The sequence below is a fragment of the Ambystoma mexicanum genome, chromosome 3p, assembly GCF_040938575.1.
Source record: "Ambystoma mexicanum isolate Mex_15411 chromosome 3p, UKY_AmexF1_1, whole genome shotgun sequence".
In the NCBI taxonomy this organism is placed as follows: Eukaryota; Metazoa; Chordata; class Amphibia; order Caudata; family Ambystomatidae; genus Ambystoma; species Ambystoma mexicanum.
The window spans coordinates 62,473,355-62,496,013 of NC_090925.1; positions in this window are offsets into that span (position 1 = coordinate 62,473,355).

Here is a 22,659-nt window from a genome sequence, read left to right on the forward strand (position 1 = left end):
GGGGGTGAACCAAGCATTAAGGTGGGCTTCTTGTTTAGCTTTGCGTAGTTTTGGAAGTGCAATAGTATCTAGTGCATGAGACATAGCTTTATTGAAGGTGTCTATTAGGGTGTCTGGGTGGGTATTGTCCTTCAGGCCATTGATGGTAGGCAGGAGGAGGGGGATGAGTTTTTCTGTAGTGATGTCTTTTTTACTTCTGGTGGGGAGTGGTGGTACCATTTTGATAGTTTTAGGGCTAAGGAGGTCAAGTGTGGCAGTGAAGTTTATTAGATAGTGGTCGGTCCATGTTTGAGGGGTGATGTCAGTAATGCCTATGTTGCAGTTATGTTCAGATACCCAGTCAAGGGTTCTGCCTTTAACATGTGTAGGGGAGAGGACTTTTTGGGTAAGGCCATTCAGTGATTCAAACAAACACTTTACTCAAGGTTTCTTGGTAAAAGAATATACATTTATTTACACAGTCAGTTTGAAAACATTACACTAGCAAGAGCAGCTCAATATCACACACTAATTAACCACAAATACACAACCGATAAGTAAATGAACAAGTTTAGCTCCCCTGAAGTGGGAGCAAAATGGCACTTCAGATACTTTAAAAAGGGGTAGAAAGACAAGTTTATAAGAATAGACAGCCCAAATACTTTCATAGGCAGGGCAGAGGGTTTCAGTAAACTACAACCAGCAATTCAGTTCATAGGCCTGGGGCAAAGTCAATGGTTCAGAGTCTTTGTATAGGATAGCACAGTTCTGGTAGTAAACGGTAAAATCTTTGCCAAGGTTTTTAGAAGAATTTGGCTAGGCGAAAGGTTTGACGAATGTTTAGGGAAGTACAAGCATTCAAAGTCGTGAAAGTTTCACACACTTTCTCCGTGGCCGAAAAGATTTCCAGACTGCGTTTGCACAGTACCTTGTAAATGAAGAAGAGCTGTAGCTGAGGCAGTTGTTCCTGGCAGTTTGAGCAGATCTCGCTGTTCCTGAGCTTCAGTCGTGGGACAAGAAGGAGGAGGTCGGGAAGTTCCTACACTGCCCAGGGATGAGGCCACAAGCTTGGCAAAACATTGTTTTAAGGTGTGAGTGCCTTAAAGTCCACAAGTTGTTTTCCTTCCCTCTGGCTATCCGGTTTTCAACAGCACCCTGAAGAATATTCGACCAGATGGGAACGGTGTCCAGTTGGCTTGTGAGTTGGTTGTTCCCACCAAACTCAAGGGAAGAAGTTATCCTTGAAGGACTTCTCTGTCGATGGAGTTTCAGGCAATTCGGACCTGCAGCAGAGCTTCACCAGTCATCCAGGAGTTGCAGCAGTCCTCTTCCTACTGCTCGTCTTCGTTTCTTTCTTTCCAGTGGCCGACTCTACTCTCCAAGTCCCAGAGACCTGCTTTTAAACAGTTTTCATCCATTCATTCCTGCCTGGATGTTACTCACACAGCAGGGTGGCTTTCCTTGCCGGACAGCCAGCCGGCCAATCACGCCAGAGTGCATTCAGGTCTCCTAGGAGACCAAGTACAGGGAGTTTTGGGCACCTCCCTCACATCCTGTCCATCCCAGACACTCAGGCACCAGAGGAGGGCTTCAGCACGGAAGCCCGCCAAAGGCCACCGAACAAAGGGACCAAACCTGGTTTGGCGCGCAGAGACAAATACAAGAAGGATCTTTCCTAAAAGAAATGGCGAAAAAAGATGACTGGAGTATCTTTTTACAGATAGGTCTTGGGCGCCATATGAAAAAGATGGCTGACCCGATTTTTAGCTACCGTTGTTAGCGGTTGGGAAAAATCATGGTAGTTTGATCTAAACCATTGCCACCAGCCATTTCAAGTAGGAAAGGGTAACTATTGATAGTTACATGAGTGTTTTGACTCAGAGGATGCTAGGCACTCTTTAGGAAGATAGTGTGTGATGGGTCTGCAAATTTAAAGAGACTAGTAAAGTCAATTTAACAGTAGACAGTAGTCAGTCCCAGAGAAGGTATTTATTCCTTGAGAAGTCTAAAAGACATCCCTGTGCCACTGCACTGAAGGTGCTTTGTGATGCACAGAAAAAGATGATGCCTCTGGTGTTGTTTCAACTCCATAACCAAAGAACACAAAAGCAAAAGAGCTGGAGGGCTCTAAGGTAGAGGGAATTTAGCACTTGTGTGAGAAATCTCCCTAACAGTCTATGATTACTGAAATTGCTATCCTGGAAACAAACTCACATTTGATGTGAAAGTGTGTGCGGTTGTTGTGCTGTGGAGGTATGGTTGTGTTTATTTCAGAATTTGAGAGGTTCATGCAGAAGGGTGAGTTTCTAGTAGGGTTACATAGTGGCAGTACCTTTCCTACCCTCACTGTTCTGACAAATTGCGGCCCATATCCCTTCCCTTCCCGTACATTCTGGTGTGCAGCAATTACCATCCCCACGGGTTGTTCTCTGGGTCATGTGTTCCCTGTGCCCCACAGTCTGTCCGTGTCGGCTTTTGAAAAAGGATGGGCAAATTCACACCCTCCACCGCCTCCTATAAGGTGCATGACACAGAAGAAGAACACAAGATACCGTGATCGCCCATACTATTTCGTACTGATTCCCAGTGCTCTGGTGGTCGATCAGTATGTCGCGAGGTACCCACTCAGCCAGCCCTACAGAACAGGAGCAGTACAAACCTTGCCCAGAGTGCATGAAGAGCCTCAGGCTGCGACTAAGGAGACTTCTATTGACAGTATTGATTAACGTGCAGAGAAAACATGTGCAGACATCATTAAAGATACCACGACATAGCAGCATTAGACAGGAAGCCCACGTACCATCCGCACATTGGGACACAACCACGCACGCACCCGAATACATGAAGAACACATGCATACAGTTCTATAAGTTAGAGGATGGATACATGTACATACTGTAATTTCCTTTATTATTTTGTCATTAGCTGGAAAGCAGCAACTCAGAAACCGTAAGACGCAAGAGATCCCGAACAAAACATGCAGATGCTTATATGCAAATAACCTTATGGAACTGCAGAAGCACCTATGGGACCTGACAGAACCATGTGTGACTAACATGTGGTGTATATAGAAAAGCATAAACATATAGAAACAATATTATGGTTTAGGAAAATTACAGCAGTCCACAAGCCCTCAGCAAGAGCTGAGCTGCATCCAAACTGAACAGAGAGCAAACGTGTGAGAGAGGGCCAGCTGCCAAGGCCTCTAGATACGAGTGACATTCCATTCCCTGAACGACAGTAACACCAGCTGCAATAAATATGAATAATTCCTCATAATTCAGAGCTGCAGAAGCGGCAAAAGGTGGTTTCCAAACATGTAACCCGGCAGACTCAGATGATGAATCAAATCCAGACGCTGGGAAAGAGAGTCAGTCTCACGCCGCCAGATAGAAGTTTACAACAAAAATGTTACAACAAGAGACAAGTGTTGCACAATCTGAGCGGTCACTCTAATAGACTATAGTGGTACATACAAGTTAAAATGCAGACACATAGTCATTCTTATTACCTTGAGAAGGAACACAAAGAGCTGACAATCATTTAAGGTCCCAGGCCTGGGGACATCAGCTCTAGCCAACCACAGTTCAGTATCCTAGGGGTGGATAGCAATGGGCAAGAAACAATGCTAATACCCTGACACTCCAACATTGTTTAGCGATAGTAATTTGGGGGTGGACCAGGCCAGCCACCTAACATGCGAGGGCCAGTAGAACAACTCATATAAGGGAATGTATAGGTTATTAGGCTCCTCACGGCCAATCCCAGATGGTGATAGCTTTTCTGGAGTAGATCCCAGGTTATGGCGTCACTATGATGCAATTAGGATACAAAACTGGCATGCGAGCCAGGAGACGTTGAGTGGTCCTTGGATTTCTTCTATCCTTGTACTGATCCCTGTTAGTTTGGCTGTAATAAAACGCAGTTTGAACTTTCTGTCTGACTAGGCCTGCATTCCTTTTTGTGGAAGGTGTTGGGCCTTCCGAGAGTATGAGTCTACAAACTCCTAGTAGCTCTCCAACCTACTTGGGAGTTGGTCCCTGACAAAATGGTACAAGTGGGTTAAATGCGAGATATTGCTTCCTAACACAGATGCCCTGAATTTGTGATATGACCGACTAACACAGATGGGCTCAATGCAAGATATGACTAACAGAGATGGGCAAAATGCAAGATATGACTAACTAACAAAGATGGGCTGAATGTGAGATATGACTGAATAACACAGATGGGCTAAATGCGAGATATGGCTAACACAAATGGGCTAAATGCGAGATATGACTAACACAGATGGGCTAAATGCGAGATATGACTGACTAACACATTTGGGCTTTGTTCTCGTGGGTAATAAGAGTGGTGGGGCTTTTAGTGGAGTACAGTAGTGGTGGAAATACACACCCAGTCCACACTTACCTTATCAGTCGCCTCTGGTTGACTGTGGCAGGCTTCCCAGGTAGCATGGGCAGACAAGGACTGGAGCTGCACATTAACACAATTACACAATGTACACATTAACACAATTTTTGTTTCAGAGCTCTGGTTCTGCTAAAACTGTCTTTTTTTTGTTTTAGCTAAACAAAGACAATTTGAATACAAGTATATCTGGAGAGATGGGAGAAGGGAATCAGACATATTCGACAGAATTCATTCTGGTGGGTTTTTCTGATATCACGAACCTGCGGGTGCCCATTCTTGTTGGATCTCTCCTGATGTATCTGGTGACTATTGCAGCAAATCTTCTCGTCATGTTAGTTATTTACTGTGACTCTCATCTGCACACTCCCATGTACGTCTTCCTCACCAACCTGTCTTTTGCAGACATTTCTTGTACCTCTGTTATTTTCCCCAAAATGATGGGCAGTTTTTTTATATGGAACCCACATGTTACTCTGCGAGAATGCCTGATTCAGATGTACTTTTTCACAGCCATGATTACAATAGAATTTATTATCCTGACCATCATGTCTTTTGATCGATATATGGCTATCTGCAATCCTTTACACTACACGAGGATCATGAATAAATATGTGTGTTACCGAATGGCCGCTGTTGCTTGGATTGCTGGCCTCATTGACCCAATTTTGCACATCACCCAAATATCTACCTTCTCTTTTTGCAACAACCTTGAAATTGACCACTTCTTCTGTGACATTGCCGCTCTGATTAAGCTTTCCTGCACCAGCACCGTCACCATTGAAAGAATGACCTTTATTCTGGGTGTGATAGTAGTATTTTCAACATGTGTTTTAATACTGTCATCATACGTCAAAATCATCTCAGCCATCCTGAAAATCCAGAAGAATACACATAGGAGCAAGGCCTTCTCCACCTGTGCCTCACACCTCACAGCGGTGATCCTTTTCTATGGAGTTTTCATCTTTGTTTATGTACGACCAGCCTCAATGTACTCAGTGAGTCAGAGCAAAATATCCTCCTTAATCTTTATCGGGGTGATCCCGATGAGTAACCCCATCATTTACACTATAAAAAACAAAGAATTCAAGGATGCCTTTAAAAGAAGGATGGTGTAAAATGTTAGAACAAAGAACTAGACTCCAATCGAATAAATTATCAATTTGAAATGATCGCAATGAAATTTGTTTGATCGCAATGCCGTTGCTGAAAACCCAATCTGCTGTAGGTTCAAAAAAGAAGAACAGTGATGCCAAGCCCAAATATAGCATGAATGTTTGGGTACGGGAACACTTTCATGGCACTGGCAAGGGTGAGTTGTCTTGGGAAAGAGTTATGTTCTTTGGTCTCAATTAAAAAGGGTTGTAGTAGCTATGCCCTTTAATTGTGTACAGCACAGGGGTGATGGTCTGTGCCCTAAATTGATCATAACAGCAAACATGTTACTTTAGGCTATGCTTAGAAAATGGCCAGTGGTATTTTGGCTATAGAATGCTATCACTGCAGTCAAGTATTCAATTTTCTCGTCAAGGCATAAATACTTTCAATAGATAGTTGTATGTTGGCCTGCAACAATCATATGTTCAAAGTAGCTGAACCTTTCTGCTGGACAGCAGTACATTCACAGAAATAATAGCATTACTTTGTTGCAGGAATTCGTTGATGTGAGTGGTGTGAGCAGGTCATCTGCCTAACTTTGTGGACACATGGGCTGGGTGCCACCGGAAGCTGGAGGATGCACGGCAAGTGTACGGCCCTCAATGAATCACTGCTCGCATGTAGGGGACACACAGCGTTAAGTCCCACCGATTGACACAAGGTCAGCTGAAGAGAGCTAAAGTAGCAAAAAACCAGACCCAAAACTACCAGCAAATAAATAGATACATTTTCATTTAATGGAAATCATTTCCACAAATTCATAATTGGTAGAAAGAAAAGATGAGATTTCATGGTTAAGAAAGCTGTTTTCTTGTTTTTCAGTGCACACCCTGGGGAAGCAGGGGACTCCAGCTCAGTACAGACTGCATCAGAGATGGTTGCAGAGCGAGAATTGGAATCTAGAATGGTCAGAGTTGCTACAATAGTCTTTCCAGCACACATTACCCAGGTCACATTAACCAATTATTCTGAGCCCTGTCTACATTCACATAGGTGCAGATCCTCACCTAGAGTCCCAACCAGGTGGAGTGGGATTCTCTATATAAGCCAAGAGGCTCAGGCTGACAGTGTATGCTATCTGGAAAGGAGCAGCAGAGAGGTATTCTGTAGCAGGTGGTGAGAGGAGATACATTAAAGAGGAGAGTCTGTAGGGAAGAGAAGAAAGGGAGGAAGAGACAGTAGAAGACTGGTGGTTGGAGGGCTACAACCAAGAGGGGGAGAAGGAGGTACATTGAATCCCAGTATTGCAGGAACTGGTTGAGAGTGTGAGACTGTGTTGTCAGTCCAGGAACATTCTGGTAGACTAGGCCAGCCATAGGCAGGACTTAGAGGCGGGAGGAGACTTGAGTCATTGTTGCCTCATTGAATGTGAGGGAGCTTGTTTCAAGCTCCGAGAGATTGAGAGTTACACAAGGACCAGGACACTAGAAGAAAAAGGTGGTTGTGTACAGAACCTTGGAGGAGAACGCAAGGACTGGTTGAGAATGGAGCTGAGTAGGAATGTAAACTCTTTTGTGCCCTGATATAAGAAACCCAGTGTCTGATGGGTGTCAGCCACCCAAGTTGAGCTGCTCAGCTTGAAAGTCATGGTGTACTGGGCCCCACAGATAGGTGGTTTTCTACCTGAAAAAAAAGGAAAGGGCTATGATGTTGTGTGTTGGTTGTTCCCATACATATTTTTGGAGAACCGTGTAATTGAATTTGGGACAATAAACTATGTTTCAGAACTGAAATTCCATTGTTTGCCTCTTTTTGTTCTACTTGACTTTGTGTAAATTAATTGGTTGAAAATACACCTCTCCAGGATTGAAGCTCATTAATTGGGATAGTCATTACACGTTTGTGAAAGATGAATCATTCTTTCCAATTTTGGCAATATTCTATGAACATTGTGAGCTTGAAGGTCAAAACTTGACATCAGCTGTGACGTCTCTCAATGTCTGCCATTTTCCTGACTTTTAAACACATGTTTTCTCTGATTATGTGTACATGTATGCCTCACGAGAGATGTAAATCCTGTACATGCCTCCTGTGAGGTCCTTTTCTTATCGGGGTGCAGTGTCTCCAAGGGACTGCATTTTCCTGCACTGTTATCCTTCCATGGTTGGTTAGGTAGATTCCACTGGTAGGGAGTGAAGGGATGTGCCGGCAGTAAGACTGGAATACAGTGAGTCTAAATATTTTACTTTGGGGTTCATTACACCTGCGCTGGTATCCCGCTGGAAATTCCAGCATGATACCAGCAAACAGTATAACCGCTCCCGCTGCCTGATATTCTGGTATTACCGGGATATTATAGGTGGAGGACAGGGTGGTAAATTTAATTCCATGGAGTCAAATAGGACTCCATGAAGGGGATTACCAGTATAACCAGCACTGGTAATACCAGTGTTAGAAATTACAGCTGTTTTTTGCCAGTGAGGGCCTGAATGACATCCAGCTGTTGGCTGGAGGTAAATCAGGCATCCCCACCAGCAAAATTGTACTCTGCCAGTGGGGAAAAGAGCCTGTGTATGGAAATACTGGCACTTTTTTCTGGACTAATGACCCCCCTTGTGTTCCATGAGAGGGAATGTGACACATATGTTGCCATATAAAATCATTGTATTTGCTGACTGCCCCAGAAAATTGGCTGTTTCTGAATATCTAGATGCTTTGAAGGAAAACACCTTTGCACAGAATGTCTAGGAAGGTGTATTTGGCAACCAACAAGTGATTAGGTGGCCACCAAAATGTTAAATGGATGCAAGCCTGTGATTGAAGCTGAGATGATATTCCACTCCCAAGATTCCTATGCAACCTAAGACCGCACACTTATACAGTGATGGACCAAAGTAGCCACCCGAAAGTAAAGACGCCAACCCAAGATGAATTGTGAGAAACCTCTGTCAAGCTCCAATGCTTCCAAGTCACCATTCTGAGATAACGCATGGCCTGTATCCATGTACAGCATCCTTGTTCCAATAAACAGATGTGGGGGAGTCCTAATGTTTCATCCTCTTAACCCAGGAGGACCAGCACCATTTGCAACATCTCCAAAGCTTCTCACCTGGGAAATGTGGCTTTGATCCTTGTATTTTGATAATGCATCGAGGCAAGAACAGACATCTTCTGTGAGCAATGACTGGTGTAGAATCAGTGACCTGTGACCATGGGAAGCATCATATGAGCAGATACTCTCATGTCTAAGCCAAGCTAGTTTCTGAAATGATTGAATATCTGCTGAAATGTAAATGTTCCCTTTTTGCAATTAAAACCAAGTGAGAGATTATCCAAGTGACACCATGACTGCAGGTGTACGCCTGGGCATAGTAATGTACAGGCCATGGTCTGCTAAAGTCTCAATGGAGTCCTATGAGAGATACACTGGATGAAACATGCCTGGCATACAGCTGAAAGTTTTTGATGCAAAAGCTTTTGGATGTACAGTTCCTTCCTTAAAAATAAAAATACCTGAGAGTGATGGAGTAGTGATGCAGTAGTTTGACATGAGGCTCAGAACTGTATGGATGTTTTCTTTACCCAAGGATTTCTTTATGTGCACACAGGTCATGCAGAGCCATTGGAAAACATATGCGTAGATTTTTATGAACAGAACTTGTATTTTGCTTTTCCAACAATGACATTTGACCAGTCTTTCCATAAATTTAGGAAATATATGAAAAACTGGCTTATCACCAACGATGCACCCTACTAGTCCCGTCAGCCCGCCTTAACCTGAACCCTGTACAGTATACCCGATCAACTCACACCGACTGTAAATACCTATTGCACAACATGACTCGGTCCACCTTACGTGTACATAACCTTTGTTGCAAATAATATGAATTACTTTTTGTAAATGACTGTATTTTTCTTGTAGTGTTAACTGTAAATTCTGTGTGTAACTCAGAAACTGCATGCCCTTGTAATGTGCCAGATACCTTACGGTGTGGTGCGCACTATAAATAAATAAACAAACAAACAATACTTTACAAGTCATACTCATTTTAAGGAGTGCCACCTGCTTTCATTTCCATCCACCATCCCAACAAGCCTCCTGCGTTTCATGGGTATCTTGGAGATCCTGACAAAACACCATCTGTCTTTATCCCCTTTTCATCATGTTATGTGTTTGGTTTCTTTAGTGCAAACACCTCAAGTTCTGCTACCAATGCTGAATGTTGTGCTTGAAAATGTCTAGAAGGAGGCATGCAAGTTAGTAAGTTAGAAAGAGTAAGGCCAAAACAAACCATCAATGATGGAGCAAATGCACAACAGGTGCAGAATATTTAGTAGTACTGATTGGGGGAGGACATCCAGTGCAGAATATGAACATTAGATAACTGAACAAGAGCCCGACACCGCCAGGCCTGCCCCCCATTTCCACATTCCTTGATTCAGAAGACCTATAATGAAATATGCATCAAGACGCAGCATGTGCACCTTGTAAGAGATTTGTGGAATCACAAATCAAGTATGGCACTGCCACAAGAGCTACACATTTCAAAACCTTTATTAAAGTCTTGGGGTTTGGAAAATCTCCTATTTGCCCTCTTGCTATGATGGGAGTAGTCTAGCCCTAGTCAGGCTATCTCAAATCAAAATGGCCTATACTAACAAAACCTAATGCCTGCCCTATCTCTTATACCAACATTTTGTAGAATGGAATGTGCATGCAGCAAACGTCAATGTGATAACATAAAAGATCAAGGTGGCTGAGTCAGCTCTATTCACTACATTGGACAGCATGGAGTAAGTCGACCCCCGTCTACAGGATGACACACTTTGGCTCAGCTTATCAAAAGAAAGGTAATTCAAAATGTGGGTCGAGGCCCGCTTGGCTTTCCACATTAAAGCCACTTATTTCCAGTTCACCAAAAGTTCTTTCACAGTTCAACAAAAGTTTATGTAGGTCTACCTCTGTCGGGCTCAGACCTCTCCAGACATAAAGTACCTGATTCAACGTAGATCTCCCTCCAGGCTCGGACCTCGCAATCACATCACTTGGAGGGGTTCCTTTCCCCAAGCTTCAACCACCTTTGTTAGGGGTTCCCTTCCCCTAACTTATTTCCTGTTCCTGGTCTCCCTCAGTTGGGATCGGACCTTTAACTGATGTCGAAGACTTTCAAATGTGCAAGGCCTTTTACATAGACCTCTGCAGGTTCACTTCGACTTTCAATTCAGCTTTCCCTTATGTTGTTTGTCCCAGTGTCTCTTGGACTTGTTCCATAACACACTTGGAAAAGTTCAAAGAAATCGTTCTCTTAAACATATCACTTTTTAACTTCCCCTTTCGACAGAAATAATCTTGAACATTGCACATTTCATAGTTCATTCTCTTTGTCGCTTTACAAGAAGACAGCAAACATTTTGCAGAGACATTTGAGTGTGCTATTTCCTTTCACTGGACCACTCCACCACTCTGTATCACTGGCTTCACAGTTTTCAGTAAACTTTAAAGTTCACTATGTGTTTACTTTCTTTTGTGTCTCATCTGCACACACGCAACCTTCAATCAGAGATACACTGTTACAGCTTCTATCTTTCCTTGACACAAACCATCCTTTCACGTTTTTCGATAACTCACCGGTTGTGTGCATCCCTTTCTTGCCTTTGCGTCTTTGATTTACGAGTCAAGGTTGATATCACAGGCTTGCCTCGCCTCCCCAACTCTGCCATTCATCTTGGAGGGTTGCTAGTGTCCTTGAAACACAATGCAGGCTTCTTCTTGTCTGAGATTTGGCTTTCACCGTGTACACTTCGCGGTTTCCCAGAGGCAACAACCTCCTGCAGGTTTATTTAGGTTTTCTCTATTCTTTGCCCTTGTCCCTCGATCAGTCGTCTTGCTCCACTGGGGTCACCTTCATCCCGGAAAATGTGCTCCTTCTCGTGCCCCATCTTGCTGAGAGTGTGTTTTTATGTTTTCCGCCTTTTATCCAGGTTGGGGGAGCTAATGGTATCAGATGTATGTGATTAAGGTCAAGTGCCTGACTTTGCCTGAGCTTATTAACAGGATATATAATGTTGGCCTCTTAACTCTGAGTCCTCCTCTTCCTCTGCCCAGTGTTTAAGTAGAAAGGGGGGGAGTTGGAGAAACCTATAAAATAGGATGTGGTATGGGCACGGAAAAAGCGGGGAGATACTCTGTCTCGTCATCAGTTGTCTCAACCACACTCCCCGAAGATCCTCCACCCAGGTGATCCTCCCACACTGTTCCACCCCCAGGGTCTGGGTCCAAAGGCGATGTCTGTGCCCTGGCCACCTGAGAGAGAGACCCCGGGGACTTGCGATTGGGACACCCTTTGGTTTTTCACAACCTCCAGAGGAGCTTTGGGCATCTTTTGAATGAGAATGTAGAAAAGGGCCAAAGGGAGTTGGCTTTACACATCAAGAAGGAGGGTGAAACATTGGGCCACTGCTAGGGGTCACCTGTTTTGCTATTAATTTCAGTCTCTTGGAAGAATCAGAGCAGGAATAACTCATGTCGTCTGCCCCAGCCTTTCATGGACTCCACACAGGCACCTATGCACCTGCAAAGTTCACTGCCGCTCGTCTGATCCACACCGTAGCTTGCAATCCATAGAGGGCACCCACCCATTCAGGGTGCCCTCTTGTCTCCAATTTACATTAATTATTCATTGCACCGCCTGTTGCTGCCCCTAATGGCAGACAACCCTTGATCCTGCCCAGTTCTTCCAAAGAAGAAGAGGACAGGTAGGCCGTTGCTCCACTACACACTGAGAAACTATTAATTCAGAGGAAACCAGGTCTTTATTTGCATCTGCAAACAGTCTCAGTGACATGCCCCAGGCTGTAGAAAAACACAAGAGGTGATGACTCGACGGTTTAGAATTAATCTCTGTGCGTGCAATTCACCAAATCAATTTGCTTGTGGCTATTATTTACAAATTAAATTGTAATAATAATTACATATGTATATATGTGTGTATCAGTAGTCGTGGTAAGTTGCATTTTGAAATATATACAGTAAAAGTTATAATGGGAGAAGAGTGTAGTAGCATGAATCGATTCTGAAGCGGTAGAGTGAGTGGTTAGTGGTCAAGAGGGTAACGGTAGAGGAGGTGTAGGTAGAGTTTATGGATGGAGAAAGACATCAAGGGGATACAATGGTGGTACAAAGGATGTATGTCGTGTGAGTATGTGGGGTAGTCAGGGTTAGGCAAGAAGGGTTAGAATAAAGAGGGATATAGTATGTCGGGTGGTTGGAGTAGAGAGGGTAAGAGGAGGTTGGGTGGATGCAAAGAAGGTGGAATACAGTAGATGCACAGAGCTAGAGACACTAGCCATGGCCACATTAATAAGTCATCATTTGCACTTTTTAGTCTGTATAAAAAAAGGAAATATACTTAGAGAACATACTTTATGAAATACAATTACAGTTGCACACATACGTTGAATATTTTGACCCTCATAAGTAGTACATTGTATGCACATACAACATTTGTGCCTAGTACACTGTTGCTGTCTTCACATATAATAATCATTGGTTTGTAATGAAAAAACCCATACAAGATAATGAGAGTTACATGTGAATGACCACCATTCCCCATTGAAGAGGCTTCCTGGAATGAAGACTTGTCCAGACTAGGTAGGGGTATAGAGGGTGTGGAAAAGTTATATCAATAAGGGAAAACACGGTAGGGGTTTCAATGAGGGTAGAAAATGTGTCAGTAGGATGAGTGGGTGGGGGTACTCGGGGTTAGATAAACTGGGTATAGATAAACAGGGGGGAGTATGGTGGGTGGCTGCAGTGGAGAGGGTGGGATATGTTGAGAAAAGGTAGAGGTAGAGAAGGTGGGATGCAATACATGCACACAGGTAGAATCACTGCCCATGGCCACAGTACTATGTCCACAATGATCATGTCACAATTTGCACTGCTATGACTTGGCCCTGAACTGTTCCATCACATGGCTTGGGCACATGTGTCCTTATCAATCATCTACTACGTGTCCACTGCAATGATGATAATAATACATACAAGAAGACCCATGAGGATGCATGGCCATCGTTCATTACATCGGAGAGTACCTGCACCTCCTCCATCACCACCTCCATCCACCATCACAACACCTCCAACCAACATCAAAGCCACATCTTCTCCCTGTGGTACCTCATATACACCTGCTGCCATTCTACCTGCACCCAATGTTTCAGTGATGAAAATTGTATGCACTACATGCCATGATTGCATCGTCCCAGCCATGGCCACAGTAATAGGAAAATATAATTAGACAACATACTTTATGAAAAACTATTATTTACAGTTGTAGACATATCATAATTCCCCAAAGCTATGTTTGAACCTTTTTTAAAAGGTTCTAATTTTATATTGAAAAATAACCTGCACAGAAAAAGGAAAATGGTTGAATATGAATGCTGTTCTTTCAAAATTGTATTTTTTAGCACCATTTAATTGAAAGTTATTTAGCATGAGTGAATTATGAGCACCACCATTTGTACCTTTTTTACAAATAAGTATGAAGCAATTACAAAATATTTCTAAAATACTGGTTAGTGGAACTTGGTGTGAGCAGGCATACTACCTTGGCACTACATGTAATCTGGTAGCAGTGCTTATAAAATAGGTTGCTTGATATTTAGGGAAATATGCTACATTTTAGGGATAGCTATTTAATAGCATTTCAGTAAAACACTGATGATGCATAGGTGTGGAGAGTGGGTCCCAAGAGATGGTCCCAAGAATGCCCCTCCTCACCACCAGATTCATGATACGACAAAGAACCAGAAACGCTTGCAGTCACCCATCCTATTTCAACGAATCCCGAGTGCACCAATGATTGACAAGTATACAGAAAGGAATCCTCTCAGCCAGCCCTACAGACCGAATCCAATACACGTCTTCACCGGTATAGGAGAAGAAACAGAGATCCTGGACAGAAACACATACATGGACAGTCTCGACTAAGCACCAAGAAGCCACAATGCTGATGTCACTAGTGAAACCACAACGAAGCAGCGTTAGGCATGAAGCATATTTGCAGTCCTGACCCGCTTTATTATGTTCTCATTAGTCAAATGCAGTAATGCAGAAGAGCAGGGCACAAGAGATCATGAACAAGCTTCCAGATGCTTAACGTGAACAACCCCATGGGATTACAGTGATATATATGGAACCTGACAGGACCATGTGTGACTAACGTATAGAGCAATTAGAATAACATGAACATGTAGAATGTATATTATACGTCTAAGACGCGTCCAGAGCGGGTCCCGCAAGGGGGCCTCGTAATGAGGCGGTACAGGGTTAACGGCACGGCAGCAATGGCTCACTCCCCTTCTCAGTCACTGACTGTTGAAGAGGTGGTAGTTGCCCCTGCTGCTGAGTCCCTTAAGTCGAGAAACCCACTACCGCACAAAGAGGCTTACACGATTTTCGCAAAAAACTCAAAAAATCAAAATCATCCGTCTAAGGTAAACTCAAAAATCAAAAGCCCAAGGGAGTGGTTTTGAGTGGGCAAACAAGACCATTTTTTAAATCCCTGACAAAACCAGTGAGATGTTCAGTGGTAGTCTCAAATGCTACCTCAAAAAAATAGCACAAGAAAGACAAAGAATGGCAAAAAATGGAGTGAACGCCTCTCAAGTGGTTCTAGAGCACGCTCCTCTGGATGAGATGGTGCAAATTGCGGAGGAGCTTGAGAATGGTCCAAGGAATGTGCTGGAACAGATTCAAGTTGTATCGGCACCTGGGACTAACCAAATGAATGGAAATGATATACCCGAATTAACAGTTAACAGACAGGAACTCAGGAAAGCAGTGGATGAGTACATGAGTCAATTTCACTCACCTCCGACTTTGCTCCATCCGTTAACACAGCTGTCTACTGCTATGGTGAAATAGCCAGGATCGAAGCAGGAGAGAAATGTAAATGTTGAGAGACCTCAAACCAAACAAGTAGCAAAGCTTATAAAGAATAAATCTCCTGAAATACCATTGACTCCTGATTCCCAGGTCAATCTGCAAAATAACATCTTAGGTACAATTAAAGATTGCCTAGTAGCTCTAACCTCAGAACAAAAGACTCTCAAATCGTCCATGAAATCAATTATTAGTGGTCAAGTTGACTCTGTAAATGCTCTTGATGGAAGAGTGAACTCCAAGAGTGTTTTGTTTAAATCCCCAGTGGAGGGAAAGAATTGTTGTGCGCACACAGAAATATCTAGTAAGCAAAAAGGCCCCTCTTCAAAAGTGACCTCTAAGAATACAAAACCTCCGCAGCTGTACTAATTATTCCTTAGCTGTCGTGGTGAATCCTTTCCAACGTACACCATGAACAGAATGAGCATTATGCAAATATTTTCAAATATTCCAATTTTGGAAGATATTTCTACTGGTGATATTGTAAAAGTAGAGTTTCCTGATGACAATGATCGAACTGTTTCCTGTCTGTGGATAGGATCTCGTACTATTTTTAACATTATTTGGTCTGCAAGATCTGCTCTGTATGACTTGGGTTTCAATATATTTCCAACCACAATAGAGAACTCGCCTGTTGAGGTTGCTCATCAATCTGCCAAACAAACCAATAATGGTGATCGCACCTTAGCCCAGGGATGCTGCTGTGGGAAAACTTAACTAGGAGTCGGTGAACCTTGTGTCCGGACTCACAAAGTAGTAATTGTGAGCTAGAATACTAGGGGTCACATGCACCTATTAAATAATTTCAATTGCTGCTTAAAAGATTGTGATCTAGTGCTTCTGCAGGAAACTTGGTTAACCGTCCCATTATCGTGGGACAATCATTATGTCCATTTAATCCCGGCAATAAAGGGTCAAAAAGGTAGACCAATGTCTGGCCTGGCAACTATCTCTAATATCCTCACAACAAGCAATGTAACAGACGGGCCTAATCCGAATTCCTTTTTACAATGTTCCACAATAATGATCCAAAAACTAAAATACATAATTATTAATATATACTGGAACCCAATGGCGATCTTAACTTCCACCTTTTCTAATGATCTCAATGCACTTATGGAAGGTATTATTACAACCTCGGATATTGCACATGTTATACTAACCGGTGATCTGAATATTCATCTACTAGCTCCGGCAAAAAAAGGAAACTCGGATCGGGTCTCTCTGTGGCTTGAGTTTGTTAAACCATGGGATCTAATTATGCTAAATGGAGCTGTGGAGACTGATAATCCTCCTTCCCATACTTGGACATGTGGAGCCCAAAAAGCTATTATTGACTATATGTATGTAGATAGAAGATTATTTGCTAAAATTTCCGAGTTTAGGGTAATTCCAACTACATCAAGTGATCATTTGATGCTGAGGGTTGAGATCTTGATTCACTCTCAGGATAAACCTCGATCTCACCAACAGCAATTGAACAATTTGATCATAAATCCCCAACAGAACAGATTACAATGGTCAAGTGTTGCGTTGGAAGCTTTTGTGTGTAGCTTAACAGGGGACAATCAACGTTTGATGAAAGGTCTTGACTCATCTGATTATCATGATAGAATGCACCTTTTTGCATCTTCCTCCACCTCAGGTGCTAAGAAAGGCAATAAGCCCTGCACCCATGTATTTGACCAATCTGGCAGATTGAGGAAGACTCAATATCGGCAAGAAAAAAGGCAGATATTATCCTTACCGGTGCAATGTCGTGAACTATCTTTACGCAAATTGAAGACAAACTATAGAAACTGGACACGAGAGCATAGAGCAACAATGTACCAAAATGATGGCGAAAGATGGTTACAGGTAATTAAGACTAAAAACACTTCGCAGATCTGGAAGTTGACAAATGATGGCTCACCCTGTTCCCAATTAACATCTCAACTTAATGGTGTGACGGAAAATAGGTGGGTTAGTTACTTCACTAGCATCTATGACCTCACAAATAACACAATCTCTCATTCTGATTTGGATTTTGCTTATACTTCCTTTCATATCAAATTTGATCGAGAAGATGTGTTATTCTATATAAACAAGGCAAGCTCTTCAAGAGCTCCAGGGCCGGACGGTTTGTCAAATTTTGTTTTAAAACAGAATCCAGTGTTATGGGCATCTATTCTATATGCAGTCTTTCAAGCCATACAAATTAAACAAACAGTTCCGCCATCTTGGTGCAAGGCCATAACCGTGCCAATTTATAAGAAAGGTGATCGCACGGACCTTGCAAGATTTCCCTCCTTGATGCCCCTGGCAAGATCTTTAGTAGAATTGTCTTAAGAGATCTTAATATCTGGGCGTCAGAAGAAAATCGCTGTGATCCATTCCAAACTGGATTTGTTGCAGGTGTAGGCACTAGTGTTATGTCACGACTCGCTCCCTTCGCTCCCGTTCCCACCACTTGGGGGCATGATTTGAGGTTTATTCCCTACTGGACCTTTCCTCCGAACCTTATGCTACAGTGCTGTGATGAATTGGGAGCGCTAAATCCCTATTTTCCAAGCTACTTCCCTTCCGGATCCATTCCAGGTTTTTGGCAGCCAGCATGCTTCTTTAACCAAATGACTATGCTTCCCAGAATGCCTGGCCCACTGCTCCACCTCCACCCTTGCAGGACAAGGTTGGGTGGAGGATAGGTAACAGCTGTGGCTGCAGGTGCAGCAATCAGCACACCTGAGGCGTGTGCTCGTTAAGCAGCTTTAAAAGCCTCAGTCTTACTTCAGTCCAGCGCTGGTCATCGTTTGCAGTGTTCCTGTTGTGACTAGTCCCTTGTCCCTTGTTCCTTGTTCCTTGCCTTTGTACCTAGTTCCTAGTTCCTGTTTTCTTGTTCCTCCGCCCTGAATCTCGGATTCATGCGCTAATTGATTTCTGCTCCCTTGATTCCATTTTTGTCTTCCTCTGTTTGCAGGCAGCATTTCTCAGTGCTTTCCCCTTTTAGATGCAGCCCAGTTTGTCTGTGTTCTATATTTCTTTGACTCTGTCCTTTGCTGCTGTAAACCCGTATGCCTTAGCCTTCCTCTTAGATTAGCTTCCTGTCTTTTCCTTGGAGGGGTAGGGAGAAGTTTGCATTGGTTATTTCGTTTTTCCCTGCTCCTGATCCTTACTTTCTATTGGGATCCATTTCATGTTTTCCATTGCACTTCTGCATTTATTTCCCATTTGATTATTAGGTGTGGTGTGCGGTTGTAGCTAGCTCCTGTGTGAATGCTTATGTTTTCCTCACTAATTTGTAATCACTATTCCAACTTAGGTATTTAGTTTTCCTCCCATTGCTGTTCTAGCCTTTCTGGGTCCCAGTTTCATCAACAGGATTCGTGGGCTAGCTGACATTCAAGAGGTTTATCTCGTCCTCGTGAGTACAGTTCTTTAGTTCCCTTATTTAATACCATCAAGAGTGTTAGTTCACAGATCCTGTCATTGCTTGCCCTCCACGTGGGTTTAGCGCTGTCAGTACCTGTAACAGCAATTGGGGGTAAGGCGCTTGCCGACTTTCCTCGCGGTCAGGTGCTTACCCCACATCCCTTTTCATATATTGGTTTTGTTGTCACACTCTATTTGCACTCCTGGGTTCTAGCATACATGAGTCGTTGTTCCTGTGTGCACGTAGTTTAATTCGAAGCTATTCACTGTGTGATTTAGTGCACATTTCCCTTGCCATATTCACTGCCTTTGTACTCGCCTGACTAATCCTGACATGTTAATATAACGACACTTAATGCAATCAAAGAGTCCTACGCAACGAAGAACCAACACCTTTATTTAGCTTATGTTGATTTTCGAGTTGCATTTGACTCTGTAGATCGTCGTCTATTATTTGAATAACTGATAAGATTTGGCTGTCCTCCCTCACTCGTGTCAATAATATACTTGCTTCATTCTAATACCTCAATGAAGGTTAAAATGAACTTGGAAGGGTTGCTATCTGAAGTAATCTACACCAAACGCGGCCTGAAACAAGGCTGCATACTTGCTTCCACTCTATTTAATCTGTTTATATTTGATTTGGGCATTGAATTTCTAGAAGTACTAAATGATGCGCCAAAACTTGGAAACCAGGCTATTGCATGGCTTCTGTATGCAGATGACCTGGTGCTTATTTTGCAGACGCTGAGTGGCCTGCAGAATATGCTTAATAAGTTGGATCAGTATGTTGCTAAGAATAATTTAACTTTAAACTTGGAGAAGACACAAGTAATGGAGCTTGGGAGATCCAAAATAAGACAAAGAAAACATTATGAATGGTTTTTGGAAAAGGGAAAGTTGAAACTAGTAAATGAATATAAATATCTGGGTGTCATATTTAGTAATTCCCCTACAAACATACCACAACAAAACAGTCTAAATGGCAAACTGACTACTTTAATATCACAGGCCAAGATTTTGCAAGATAAGTATGGCAAATTTTCTTGTAAACATATTCTCATTTTTTACCAGCTAAAGGTAATCCCCATTATCACTTGTGGGGCAGAAGCTTGGTTACCTTCAGAGGCCTGCTACTGGAATACATTTGAAGCAAGGTTCTGGAAAAAAAGTCTTGATTCTCCCAGACTCTACCCTGACTGTGCTCCCTCGCTTTGGGTTGGGAACTTTATCAATGCACGTTCAAGTATCGTGGAAGAGATGCTGTTTGTTTCGAAAATGTGTAATGGGTCTGGCTAGTAATAATCTGCTCAAAGTTCTGGCAGACTATCTATTGCGATCTAACCATCCATTCCCATCAAAATGGAGAGCGGCTGTTCTTTCAGACATGTCTGAGGCAAACATCTCACTAGACCTTTTACTTAGTAATCCAACTAAAGCCAAAATCAAATTATACCACCTGGATTGGCACTTAACTCAACAGAACTGTCTGAAAATTAAAGATTTTGACAGAGCGCTCTTTGGGCATAAAAAATGTCATCAAGCTGCTGATTATCTACTAAAATGCCCCTCATACAATTTCAGAAATCATATTATAAGGTTTCGCCTAAATCTATGGCCAACAAAACAAATCTTGTTGAGAAGAGGCCTTATTAGGGTTGAATCAGCATACTGTCGATTTTGTAAAGATGTAAGAATCAACGAAACAAAGAAACACTTATTAATTGAGTGTGCTGTCCTAAAAATGCAAAGAGAAGATATCATTAGCAAATTACCAAGGTCTCATTATATAAAACGCTCAAATGATGAATTATGGTATGAGCTATTCGCGACTCCTAAGATCGCAGTAAGAATAGCTACTATGCCATTTCTAAACAAAGTATTGTGCGCAATGTGTCCTGGAAAATAACTTGAAGTATTGTTGAATTGGATATTTGATCTTATGAAATCTCTTCTCTTTCCTTTTTTTAAAAAATATTTTTAAAAAAGTTGAAATCTGTCGGTAAGCTTGTTCTGACTCCTAACTAATTAAATGATTAGTGAAAGAACCAGGACAATGATACTAGACCACATTTTATTTAAGTCTTTTACCTGTTGTTTCCTAAATTGTTTCCTTGACCACATATGTTGAGTTAAGTAAGAAATGATGTGTTGTTGTATTTTTGTTTTATTGTCTTATTACATAAAAACTTTGTTTTGAAAGGTTAATTAATTAGCCAACCAAAATAAATAAAAAAAAAAAAAGTTGCAGGTAGCGCTCACAAGCCCCCCTGTTTGCACTATCCTATGATTCCAGTTGCAGGTAGCGTTCAGAATCCCCCCTGCTCGCACTATCCCTATGATTTCAGTTGCAGGTAGCGTTCAGAATCCCCCCTGCTCGCACTATCCCTATGATTTCAGTTGCAGGTAGCGCTCTTAGCTAGAGATATTTAAAAACACGCTGCCAGCTCTGGCAAAGCCAGGAAACACCACTACATTGGGACTCCACCCCGGCCAGTACTGCTCCGTCAGACCCCCTCTCAGCAGGGCCACTGGGCGGTACTAATTTCTCTCAGTTCAGCTGTTCTTCACCCATGGGTGCTTCTCTCACTGCACAGAGTGAAGCCTGAAGTTTATTCGAAAAGAAAACGTGATTTTTTGTAGAGGTGCTTTATGGAGCATTTTCATAATATTGCAAGTCAGCGTTCAGAGCCACAAAAGTCCTTTCCTCTGCCATTTATAGGGCAACTTAAAGTGTTGCTTCTTTTCGGTGAAAACCTTTAGATTTAATATGACTGTACGTGACAGGTAAATGTGATGCGTATCATCATCACCGGATGCAGGCACCGGAAATGATGCATGTGCGAGGCATCTATGTTTGCAGCTTGCTCATAAATGACTGGCAGGGGCAGAACGTTGCATTAACCACTATCACTGTTTAGAAAAATAGAAAAAAAAAACTGCAGTCCGTTCCTGCACTTTACATGCACTCTTTCAAATGTGCCATGACAAACATGACCAAACTGCATTAAAATAAAGAAGTGAGGAATGCCACGAAGAGTGGCAGGTGGGCAGCTGTATAGGCTGGGGTTACAAACCCTGAAGTAACATTTGTTGTGTGTCTGACTAGGCAGGACTTCGGCAGGAAATGTCGGATCTGGGAGTGCCGGGGCCACCTCTGGTGGCAGGAATCGCTTCTATTGATGTTTGTTCATACAGCTCCCAGTTCCAAGGTTTCCAAGTGCTCCCCTAGACCAGTAAAATGAATGAAAGAACTTATGTGGGCGAGGAGGGATTCTGCTGGGGCCTAAATGAGGATCTGTTGGTGGGGTGGAGATATGCTAAAGACCACACAAAGGGCTTCTAGTGGCTATGTGAGGGTGTCTCAAGAAGTAAAGTTTGGATACAAGCTATACAAAGGTGGCTGCACTAAAAGTTAAATGAGGGTTTAGAAAACCCTCATTTCACAGGGCTAAATTAGAGCGCTGTGAAGGTTAAAAAAGGGAATGCCTGGGACAATATGAGGACATGCATGGCATTCTGTGAGGGTCGCCTAAGGTTTGCAACTTAACCAAGTGATGGGTGGAAAACTCTGTAATTAATCATAACCAATGGCAATTGTTATGGAGAGACTTTGAGTTAATAATTGCCAGCCTGCTGTGCCTTTCAAAGAAGGAAAAACATAAGGAAATCAGTATTGGTCCCACCCTAAAAAAGGCAATCCATCCCAAACTACTAAACCACATCCAGGTTCTAATCAGCACATGGGCCAGCAGTTTGAGGTGCGACGGCTTCTATTGGGGGAAGTATCAAGACCAATTTGCACATGGAAGGTC